Raw genomic sequence first — 13,013 nt, 5'->3', positions numbered from 1 at the left:
AACATCATGCCGTCAGTGAGGAAGCTGAAGCTTGGGCGTCACTGGACCTTCCAACAAGACAATGATCCCAAGCATACCTCAAATTCCACCAAGGCTTGGGTGCAGAAGAAGTCCTGGAAGATTCTTCAGTGGCCATCACAGTCACCTGACTTGAACCCCATAGAAAATCTCTGGTGGGATTTGAAGAAGGCGCTTGCAAAACGCAAATCCATGAATATTACTGAACTGGAGGCCATTGCTCATGAGGAATGGGCTAAGATTCCTCAGAAACACTGCCAGAAGCTGGTGTCTGGTTATACATCTCTTTTTTAGCAGGTCATAACAGCAAAAGGGTGTTCTACTAAGTACTAAAGATGCTTGTCATGAAGGGGGTTGAATCATTTTGAGACTGCAGAAGTCAATAAAAGTAGCATTTTCAGCTGAAATTGGGGAAAACGATTTGTTTGATTTGTTCATTGCAAACGTGCATAATTGCATAATAAATACAACTGCACACACACACACACACACACACACACACACACACACACACACACACACACTAGATAGATAGGAATTAGCTTTAAATATTGAGGGAGTTTTTGTCTTTCAGTCTCTTGCTTTGTTGCTATGACATCCACCCTGCAATAACAATTCCATCTGTGTATTTTTCCTTCCCTTTTTCTTTTAACAATCTTACCCAATAGCCAATGCAGAGACTGTCCAGAGCTTTACCGGCTGAAGGGAAATAATTTCACTAATTAACCATATCCAGCAAAAAACTTTGAGGGGTTTAATCCATTGAAAGAACAAAAAGTGTTTGGCTATTATAATTTTGAACCATTAATTCACTTACACATCACCATATAATGTCAAGCAAATTCATACAGCTGTGACAAAAACTAGTGATATCTGAGTGGATGAGTAATTACTTAATTATCCTTAATTACTCCGTCCATTTCTACCAGTTTGACCCATTCAGCAAATATTCCTTTCAAATTCATTGCATGATCAGAATCTCAATGAGCTCAAAGGAGGCAAATGACATTCACACACTATGATCATATATTTTGTGGCATTTTTGTAATGTTGCATCTTTTCTCATCCAAATTATTTTGAGGAGGCACTGACTCCCTTTACCTCCTCCTCAGAAAAAGAAAACCTTCAGTACGACTGCCAGATCCACATGGATATGACGACATGAACTATATATGAACTAGACAAAGTCAATGGGTTGGAACATGCAGTAAATGTCACAAAACCATCTTTTGCTCACAGTGGCAGTATCTGACTCCACAAAGCAGTAGACATTATCATAACTCAAGGGCCACCATCTGCTGTGAAAGGAAAGATATTGTGTTCTTGTGCAATACTGAACTATGATGTCCAAAAATAAGAAATTAAATAAGACCAACATTTATATGTCTACAACCAGTATCCAACATTTATATGTCTACATAGCCATTTTACATCTTATTTAGGTATATCTGCCAATTTTATGGCTAAATGACTAAATGAAGATTCATTTTAAGCAATTGTATTTGATTTCTTTCACTTAGGGGAGCATCTATAAAATGAGTATGAATAATCCATTGATATCTTTCTTACTCCTTCTTGCACTACATTTTTGAGGTAATCTGGTTTCCTCATCAGCAGACAAGCTTGCTCTGCTGTCAAGTACACACTACAAGAACATCCCTGAGTGAACTCTGCAGACCTGGAGGAAGTATCCTTTTCCCTGGGGAGACCTCCTGAATTTTCCTCTTAGAGATCAAGCTGAATAAAACTCCCTCTTGCTCCTGTGCTCAAAGAAAATCCCTAAAGCGTTTCCCATGGATGCAGACTGCAGAGGTAATAATAAATGGTCTGTCTCAGTAGAAAAACATTTTACACCGCAAGCTCCACTCCTCTACTTGGTGGTATTATGTAACAAATTGATTTTAAACTAATTTACATTTTAGTGATTATGTTATTTTATAACACTATTTAACACTATGACTAAAATTTTTTAATTATTTACCGAGAATTCTTTTTTTAATATAGGCTACTCTATCATTCTCGATCACCCTCTATCAAAAGTTTTGGGCCAGTATGATAAAAACATAATAATAATAATACTTGTATTCAGCAAGAATCTAAAGACATTTATAATGTTACAAAATAATTATATTTCAAACAAATGTTGTTCTTTTTAACTTTCTATTCATCAAAGAATCCTTAAAAAAAATATATTATTCAATAAAATACAGCACAACTGTTTTCAACGTTGATAATAATAAGAAATGTTTCTAGAGCAGCACATCAACATATTGGAATGATTTCTGAAGGATAATGTGACACTGAATACTGGAGTAATGGCTGCTGAAAATTAAGCTTTGTCATCACAGGAATAAATTACATTTTTAAATATATTCAAATTCAAAACAATTATTTTAAATTGTAATAATATTTCACAATAACACTGTTTTTACAGAATGTTTGATCAAATAAATGCAGCCTTGGTGAGCATAAGAGACTTTCAAAATCATTACAAAATCAATCTTACCGGCCCAAGAATGTAACATGAACAATGTAAGGAAAAGTGCTACCAAATTATCTGCCATCAACATTGTCATCTGATATATTTGAATAAAACTATCTGTTCAGAATAGCTCTAAGAATGAAAATGTGAAGTGATTTTTAAGAAAAAAAGGGTTCTTAGAACAGGCTAAATAATTTGTCCAAAGGGAAAGCTTTGAACAGACATTCAAACCACTTTGTCTGAGGCATTACTGTCACTCTGGCCTATAATTCCCAGTCAAACTTCTGTCTATAAATTTCAAACCCTAAAAATGTCCAACTAAGCTGAACACACTCGAATGATCATTTTATTTGATGAAACACTGCAATCCATCTTGCTTTAGTGTTTTGCTGCTTTGAAGAGAGTGCTTGGTGGATATTGGGCTCAATAGAGGCACTGTGTACTCGTGGAAATTGGAGCTCCCGAGAGATCAGCCCCTCCACTTTCAGCTTCTGATTGCCCTGTAAGACCCTCAGGAGAGTGTGGCTAACCTCACGCCTCACAGCCCATACAGATTTTATCATCCGCTGACTCTGGACCCCAGTCAGTCACCTCAGAGAGGCGGTGCCACTTCGCAATGGGCTATCAATTACCACAAACACCTCTGAACTCAGGTTGTCAGTCATATGTCAGCTATCTAACAGTAATTAGTGCTGGGAAAGCCTAATACATTTCCACCTCTCAGTCGCAATTCTTTCAATGTTTAGCCATTTATAACCTCAACCTTCCACTAGCAAGCATTAAAAAATAGGGGATTTAAATACTGTCAGGATTTACTAAAGACACGCAATAAAAAAAATACAGCTGAAAAGGCGTGGACATGGTTATTTTTGCAGCTGACCTTATTGCATATGTATTTGTAGTGTTCCTTTCAGATGCAAAATGTATGGCAGGAGAGTATTTAAATGAATCATGCAAGGTGATTTACAGTTATAATCGAAATTATTCATTAGTTGCACCAGGTGTGCTTGAGCTAGAACACATGACATGAATATGAAATATTTTTGCTGCTGTTGTAATTCCTGAGGCTGGAGTTTGCAGAACATCTACAAAGGTTTGTGATCATGCAGACATGCACATACAGTTACGTAACTTTATATGTCCCTTACTGGTATCTGTGTGTAAATACAAGTAAAGTTTAGTCAACTCAAATATCCGAGTTGTCACTTAGTACAACTTCACATTTCAAGTTAACTAAACTTAACATTTTAAGTCAGCACGAATACTTCAACTTTTTTTCTTTTCTGTGTATATTAGCATCTTTAAATGAACAAACTTACATTTTAAGAGTTCACAATGTATGAAACAGATATTAAAAACTCCCAGCTTGCTATCAATAATGAATGGGCTCAAACATCTGACATAACTTAAACTCACTTCCTCTTCCATCAAGACACGGGACTGCTGAGGTGAATGAGGGATGCTGGAGGAATTGGCAATGTGATCTAGGAAAGCAGTTGTTTATATACCATCATCTTTACTGAGTTGTGAGCTTATATCTGAACTTTTGTTGGAATCTCCTTATAGAATGTCTCTTTTTGGGTATTCAGGAAATCTCCTTCACCAGATCTTACATTGATACTTTTATGATGAAACTTGTGATTTACATAACATAAAACAGATTTTTGGATTGACTGGGTTGCTAGTAAATGTTTTAATGAACATTTCTGGTCTGTGTTGATAAGGGGTTTATTCAGAGGGAGGTACCTTGATTATTGGAATTTGTGTTGAAAGCTATTTTTATGTTGTTGAGTAAAATTACTCATCCGATAAACTGATACACATGTTCATCCCGTAAAGTGTACTCTTGTGTAAGGTCAAACTAATTTTTTTAATATGTTGGGCTTTTAAGTTTACTCTGCTTTTAGCAGAGATAACATTTAAACTAAAGGTAAGTACAGACACGAAAACCATCTCAAATTGGTTTTCTTTACTCTGCAGGGGTTCTTTTTACATAATGATCAATAAAGATAATTAAGCCTAGAGCTACATCTGCTTCAGATAAATGTTTGCAGCTTCTGCTACCAATGGCATTGCTGTTCGGGAGAGATTGTTAATCATTGGAAGATGTTATGGCTCTCGTACTGTCATGGCTCTTGTTAGACGATGGAAAAGGAAGTGAGTTTAAGAGCTTAAATCCTAAAAGATGTGTGCTTCGAAAACAGATCAAAGGTCAAAGGATACACAAACCAGATGGTGTTTCTCATACTTCCCAGGTAGAGCAATCATAGCTGCCTATCTCAAGGTACAATTAGAGTCCTTATGTCTTGAGGTAAGTGTGCCAGTGACTCAAATTGTGGTAACAAATTTTTTTGTAACAAAATAATGACATATTATTACAAATACTATTATAAAATGCTGACCATTATTTCACTACATTAAAATATTCTAAATATTAACCTGTTCCTTGGTGGTTTATATAGCCTATATATTTTTAAATCGGGCAAGATTTTAGAATTTGGATTATGTATTACTAAACTTCCTTTATTCTTAGTTATGTTATTTTTCATTTCATATCAAATGTACAATATAGACACATTGAAAGCATCTAAAATGTAATTTAATGTAAAGTATTTATGTATGCACACTCTGATATAAACCTAACCATTTCTCAACAATATATAAGAAACAAAAGCAATTTTAGTTAAAATAATCATAATTAAGTGATCATTTTTTTAATGATTTTCATTCATTTTAACGATTCGGCTTGGGTGAATAGAATCCTTCGAAATGAGCTGAATATGGCTATTACACAGAACAGAAAAAAATGGTTTTAAATGTCAAATTAGGCAAATAAGTTCAATGTCATCACATTTATTTAACATTTAATTATTTCTTATTGAATAAATACATTGAAATCAACATATTCATTTCACAAATTCAATGTAAAAAAAAAAAAATATATATATATAAATTTGTTCATTTCCAAACTTGTAATAAGTAAATACTTAGGTTTTAGATGCTGTCGATACATTAACATGTATAATATACACTAGTGTCACACTTTGCTAGAATCACACTTTATGCACAAATGAGATCATTCCCCAATGATACAACTTACCCCATTTAAATTGCCTTTTTATATTTCAGATGATAGCAGGCATCCTGAAAAGATAATTAGTTGTAAAATGAAATGGAGGTCTACAACATATAAATAGTTTATATAGTGGACCTCCATTTCATTTTTCCTTGCCTAGTAGGGTAAGTAAAAAGTGGCACAGTTTACCGCACTTATCTTCTGCAAAAGAGCTCTCTAAAACATGTTTGATTTCTGCAAAAAAAGGTCTGCATCTCACAATAATTTATTCATTAGAATAAAACCTAACCCAGGCCTTCGTGCCTTGGCAGAGATAAGGGAACTCCAAAAGTTAATGCAATGAAGCTAAATGGCCCATAATTGGGCAGAGATACTTGAAGTGAAAATCATCCCTGAGCACACGCACAGCTGGACCTCTCCGAAATATTCTCACTCCAGGCGTGACTCCTACATGAGTGTGCCGCAGAGCCAGTAAGAATAGAGGCTGGATCGAGGCGTTTCTGTGTAATTATGTATTGAACTAGCCGTGGGGAATGACCCAGTTTCATTGTAATTGCCAGCAACATTCTGCGAGTCCATTGGTGACATCTCTTCCCTGTCAGCCCACATCTCTAACAGCTCAACAAAGATTCTCTATAATTGTTTGTTCTGGGTTGGAGGGTTTTTCCAAATGGGAAGACTCGTGTGCAAAACCAATACACAAGTCATGTGTCAAAGGACCGTCACGGCTGAGATCATCATTAAAGCCATCCTCCAATGAAACATGCTATTGATTGAGTGAACACTGATTTCAATGAAAGCTGAAGACAGATTAATGATATCAGTGTGCAGAAGAGCCAAACATATATAGAGCACATGCAGTGCAGGTTGTAGAAGAGCATATGGACACATTCACACTCATGATAATGAATGTGGATCAAAGTCAACTAATCCATTCATGCTGATAACAAAATGTCGGACCTATTGCAAAAACTTAATGAGAAGTATGTATAATGTAATGTTTTTTCAATATTATCATGAGTGTCTGGGGAAAAAAAGTCTCCAATCTCATGACAAGAATCTATTCACAATCTGTCTATATATATATATATTATTATTATTTTTTTTTTTTGGATATATATTCCAGTAAATGCATTTCACACCTATAATAACTATAACAAAACACTTACTGTATATAGAATAATCCTTTTACATATGCGTCAATAATACTCTGATAATTGGAACCAGGTTTACCTTCCTTTGTCTGTCTGTCTCTCTCTTCTGGATTTTGGCTAATGTGATTAGCTTCTGTCACTGTCATTGTCCTGAAGTTCTTCCCACCTTCTGCTGTAACAGCCATGGCATTCATACTTAAAGTAGTATGAAGCACATTGTGACATTACCTACGGGCAGAGTTGTAGTTGAGACTAGCTTATTTGAGTCAAGACCAGTACCACAAGAAGGTTGAGTCCATGACAAGACCAAGGCCATGAATATGTGGTCTTAAACTGACTCAGACCTCATGGTCTCGGTCTTGACCTTGACTTGAATGAGCTGGTCTCGACATCTTCAACATTCCCTAAGGATAGTTCACACAAAAATGTTTTTACAAACCCATATGACTCTCATCCTTCATGCTGGGATACAATAAACGGAGGCTGATTTCTCATACAAAACTATCATATGGTTTCACATTGACTATATTTTATGACACTTTTATGGTGTTTTTGCGGCTTGAAAGGTTTAGTCTCCATTCATTGCATTTGAATAGAACCCACGATACACAACATTTTTCCTACAGTGCTCAAAGGAGAGTAAAAACTCTTAAGAAGTGTTAACATTCTTAACACTTAAATGGTTAAAAATGACATAAGGGTGAATAAATTACAGAATTTTCATTTTGGGGCCAACTATCCCTTTAAACTGTGATAGTAAAGTTAGAATATAATACATACACTACAGTTCAAATATTTGGAATCGGTAAGATTGATTTCATGTTGATCAAAAACACTGTAAACATAGTAATACTGTGAAATACTATAAAAATGTTAAATAACTATTTTCTATTGAATATATTTAACATATATTTTATTCCTGTGATGGAAAAACTGAATTTTCTGCACCTGTCTTCAGTGTCACATGACCCTCAAGAAATGATGTCACCAACCAGGGAGGAAGCTTGTGTAGTCCCTTATCATTATTATCATATTGTAGTCCTTAAAAAACGATTTCTGTAAAAGAAAATATCTCCCTTTGCTTTGAACTTTGAGCATTGTAACTTGCAGATGTTGTTTATGCTCAAACAGCCACATTAAACACTAAGTTAAGTTAGAAAAGTGAAATCATAATCAACCACCCCAAAAATAATAATTCAGGATTCTTTGATAAATAGAAAGTTAAAAAAAGCAGCATTTATTTTTGCAACAGTGCAAGTCTTTTATGTCTCTTTAGATCAATTTAATGCATCCTTAATAAATAAATCTTACTAACCTCGGTATTGTACCATTTTTAACCATCCAATAACTACAGCAGATGCCATCTTGCCCATTTCCTGCCATCTCTCTCAATTACAAAAGTGATTTTTGGCATTTGTTTCTGATGGATAGGTTTAGCTTTTATCTTAGAATTCATTTTGAGATTCAGAATATTGCCTTATATCCTGTAAAGCGAGCACATTGCCACGATGCCAAGAGGAGAGACATTTTCTGTTATTGAACCTGAAAGCAAGCTGGAACATTGTGTTAGTGAACTAAGTATCCAAACACTGTTACATAACTGGCCATGAAGGCTGAGAGAAAGTCCAAATGCTTTCTAAATTCAAGTTTATTTACAATATATTGTATTGCTTGTGGGAAAACTACACATGAATGAAGCAGAGACTGGGGGCTTGTCATATGAACTGCATCAGAAGGCCAGGTGATTTATTCTCAACTGCCTTTTTTTGTTCTAATCACAGGACCAGAGTAACATTGGAATGTGTCCCAATCAGTAGCAACAGAAACTGCAGGAAACACAGCTGTCTCTTCCTCTCTTATAACTCTTTTTTATGACTTCTGTTGCGCCTTACTCATAGTCTGTTCATTCATTCTCTCATACAAAGTTCTAAAGTAAACTGTCTGTGGAAAAGTAGAAGCCAATACCACAGAAAAACTGACTCATCTAAAAAACACCAACACAATCCAAATGAAAGCATTGGATACCTGAGAAAGTCTCAATACAGTGGCATAAGGACAATAGTGCCCTGTTCTAGGTGCTGGGCTCCCCTCCTCGGGCTTTGTCTGAGGTCGGGGCTTCCCCAGTGACATCACTGCTCAGCTGATTTTAAGCATCAGTTTTTTATTATTTCAGGGCATACACAAAGGCTTCCTTACAGGCTCTCTATTCACATTTGGTGGACAAACTTGAGACTGAATTTAACTAAAGAGACGGGAAGTCTGATTTCGAATTTCATTTTCTGTGAATGGTTTTATTAAAAAAATTCTCAATTTTAATTCGATGTAATTTTATTAAAAGTGTGTTATAATTAATTAACCCAAGTATTTGACTGAACAAATAAGAAATACTCTAGGTAATTGAGCTATTTGTCACATTATAATAAACATGAAATATATCCCAAGGACCATGTCCCGTGGCCAATGTGCCAATCTAATGCTAACATCAAAGAACAGAATTTAGTTTTTTTTTTTTTTTTTAATGGGAAGCGCAACAATAACGTGACCCAGCTGGAGTGTTCCTGCTCCAGATTTGAGAGCTTTTAAAAGCTCAGGCCTGGAGCCATAGACTGCTTTCAGAAAGGAAGCGATTGAAGAAAGATAGAAAGAAACAAACGAGTAGATGTTGTATAGGAATGATTCGTTTTGTAGTGACCGAGCACTGTGAAAGTTAATCGATTCTACTGGTGTGGACTGCAGCTGAAAACCCATCCTCATTGTAGACTGAGTCTAATGATGTCTCCAGTGGATTCTCAGTATTGAAACAAAACATTCCTTCTGATTCAGACAGAATTGGATTTGCCATGAAAAAGTAGTGAAATTTGTGCTATTTGATAAAAAAAATAAAAATAAAAGTCTAACCTGATTCAGGTTTATTTGTACTGTATATAATGTTTGCATGTATGGATATGTACGCTGAAACATGTAATAAATATATATAAGTATTTACATACTGTATGCATAGCTTCATAAAAGTACAAATCATTTTCAACACTGATAAGAAGCAGCAAATCAGAATATTAGAATGATATCTGAAGGATCATGTGACACTGAAGATGAATAATGGCTGCTGAAAAATCAGCTTTACCATCACAGGTATAGATTACATTTTAAATTATATATTACAATAGAACAGTTATTTTAAATAGCAACATTTGTTTTTTTCAATATAACTTTTTACTGCACTTTTAATTACAGAATTTATGCAGCCTTTAGAGACGTTTATCAAAAACGTTAAAATCTTACTGACCCCAAACCTTTGAATGGTAGTGTAGCCTATAGGCAGATAAATGTACAGCGACAATAATTAGTCAAAATTTTTATAAACATTCTATATCAAATTCAACATTTTAATTCCATGAATTCAATATTACAATGAATTAGATAGGCGTATGTGAATAATGTACATTTTTTTGTCTTTATCCAGTAAATGTATATAAAAATGTATGCGTGCTAGAAGAAGCAGTTTACATATGAATACCTGACATTACTAATGAGATCACGTTGATATGCATCTTTCTCTGCTTGTGTCCTCTTATAAGGACATCATCTCACCGTCCGCATGGATTACAAAGACATACTGTCACAACCGTCATTCTATAGAAAATGGAAAATAAGCTGTTATCCATCATCTTCAAGAGTAAAGTCACAAATCCCCTCGGATAATTCTTCAAAGAAATTACTTCAGGATAACTAACAAAAAATACTGTGCATTGAAATATGTGATTTGCATTCAAGTTGCTGTAGCTCAGGGCTAGAACAGTATAGTGGCATCTGGAAATGATCAAGTTTCAAGTAGTTAAGGGGTAAATGGACAATTTCACAGGCTTAACTTTATCCGGGTGCATTGCAGACAGATGGAAAATAACGCAGTTCACCTACATTTCTCACGTTTTCTGACACAATGTCAACTACGTGATAATGGTGTTGAAATCCTGTTATATTACAAACATCTTTAGATTTAGTCAGATCAGTCAGTCCATTTATTCTAGGGGCTATCCATATTTTAATATTTAGCCAGCAGATTTACCCAGTGGTCTGGCAGTTAAACCTGGCTCGGGAAGCTGTTAACTTGTAAATGAGAGGTCTTTAGATGAAAAGGAAGATGAAATACCTCTCTATGCATTTCTCTGGATTCCAAAAGACAGTTGGGGATTGAAACAGAAATGGAGATCTATGACCTTCCTCACTGTTTATCTTTCCTCTTAGGGTCAATCCTACCTAAAACAGGGGCACTTGCTGCCACAGGTCAGTGCACATGGCACCAATTAAGAGTTCAACAAGATGTCTACAGACATTAGTATAGTGTTTGCGAATAAGCGAACCAGACGTGCCTTAGTTTTAAAACTACTTTGACACAAGGCGAAATGAAGGACCTGATTAGCATTAACTTATATTAGTATATTCTTTATTACAGCTGTAATAATAAAGCTTTAACAAATAAAATGAATGTATATATTTTAAAAAATATATTTTAAGCTTCATAGGTTTGCTTTTAAATCCTTCACAAATTGGCCCCATTTACTTCCATTGTGAGCGCCTCATGTAAACGTAATTTTTTTATGTAATTTTATAAAGGCAATTCTGCCATAAATGCAGATTAAAGGGATAGTTCACCCTAAAATAAAATGATCCCATGCCACACGAGTCAAAGTCCAAGTGTTCTCGGGGTATATTATGAAATTGTATGCATTATTTTTAACGAAAATTCTGACCTTGGCCATAGGTCTTCAGTGCACGACAAAGCGACGATCTGTGATACTTTTCGTGTTTTTTAAAAAGCTTGATGCTGGTCGCAATTCAATGCCATTATATGGATTTTTTCTTTAATGCCGTATCTGAGTGGATGTAGAGAAAAAGTGACTTGTAAATCAACTTTAACACTAATAGTCTTAAACGAAGGCCATGTCAGAACGTATATATATTTATATATATATATCGAACAGTACATCTTTGTTTTCCCTCTGAGGTCACGACTTCCTGTGGCTTGCCAGAAGGTTTGCAGACATTTCACAGTCTAGGTGAACCCCTGCTACTTTTTGTATGCTTATACAAAGCATTGTGCCATGCTACAGGGTTTTACTGAGACCTTTGGTCATCCATCAATGTCTCTCCTGACTTCCTCTGTCTGTGGGCCAACATTTCATTCATTATGCACTTGTTTCTCAAACACTTACAACGTCCTATAATATAAACTTTTAAGTAACACTTTACAACAATGTCCCATAAGTTATTGTTACTTATTGCATTAACTAACAATGAGCAATATATATTTGTTAGCGTTTGTTAATATAAATACAACTGTTCATTGTAAGTTCATGTTAGCTCAGGTCAACAGATACAACTTTATTTACTAAAGTTATAGTAAATAACTCTAGTAAATGTTGAAATTAACATTAAGATTAATAAATGCTTTAGAAGTATTTTTCATTGTTAGTTCATGTTAACTGATGTTAACAAATACCTTATTGTAAAGGATCACTTTTTGTTTTTATTCCATTTTTCTTTCGAGATGATTGATAACAACATCCCGAAGTTTAAGATTTAGGATGAGGAAAAACAAATGCTTCACATAACAATGGTTTCCTCACACAAGTCCCACAAGGCTTCAAGACGGAGGGAAATTGACTAGAGTTGTCCTCAATGAGAACCATTTCTTCTCAGAGTAACTGAAACAAAATTTAGTGCTGGAGCGTTCACAGCTTTGGGTCTGTGAATTCCCCATTCTATTACCGCATCCAGCAGAGGGGCAAAATGAGTTCACCATGTTGTAGAGGTGTCTAGGCCTCTACTCAACATGTCTCTCTTTCTCTCTCTCGTTCTCCCTAGAACCACAGAGGGACCACTTATGCTGTCCTCTCCTTTTCTTAGCCTCCTTCTGTTATATAATTCAATGCTACTGTTCAAACACCTCTACTTCAGACCTCCAAACATAAGTGTAGCTACCAAATAACTGTGATTTTCGTAGAACAACACATCCTACCACGTAAACTACAGGCATGCTCCAGGTGCCCGTGTAGGTGCATGACCCTGTAAACGTATGTTAGTGACAAGATCAAAGTAGAAGGTTATTTTAAGAGGTGTAACGTTCGCTGTAGGCTATGTTTGGAGAACTAAATAAATAAGTAGAGGTAATCTGTAAAAATTAAGAGAAGGTGTTTAAAGTAATAAGCGGTTTCGGGGAGTAAGTAACTGAAAGTAGAAATATGCTGACTTCTCTGAAAAATGAAAACTCTGTCATCATTTA

The sequence above is a fragment of the Rutilus rutilus genome, assembly GCF_951802725.1.
Source record: "Rutilus rutilus genome assembly, chromosome: 7".
NCBI lineage: Eukaryota > Metazoa > Chordata > Actinopteri > Cypriniformes > Leuciscidae > Rutilus > Rutilus rutilus.
Note: the sequence above shows the minus strand (reverse complement) of the source record.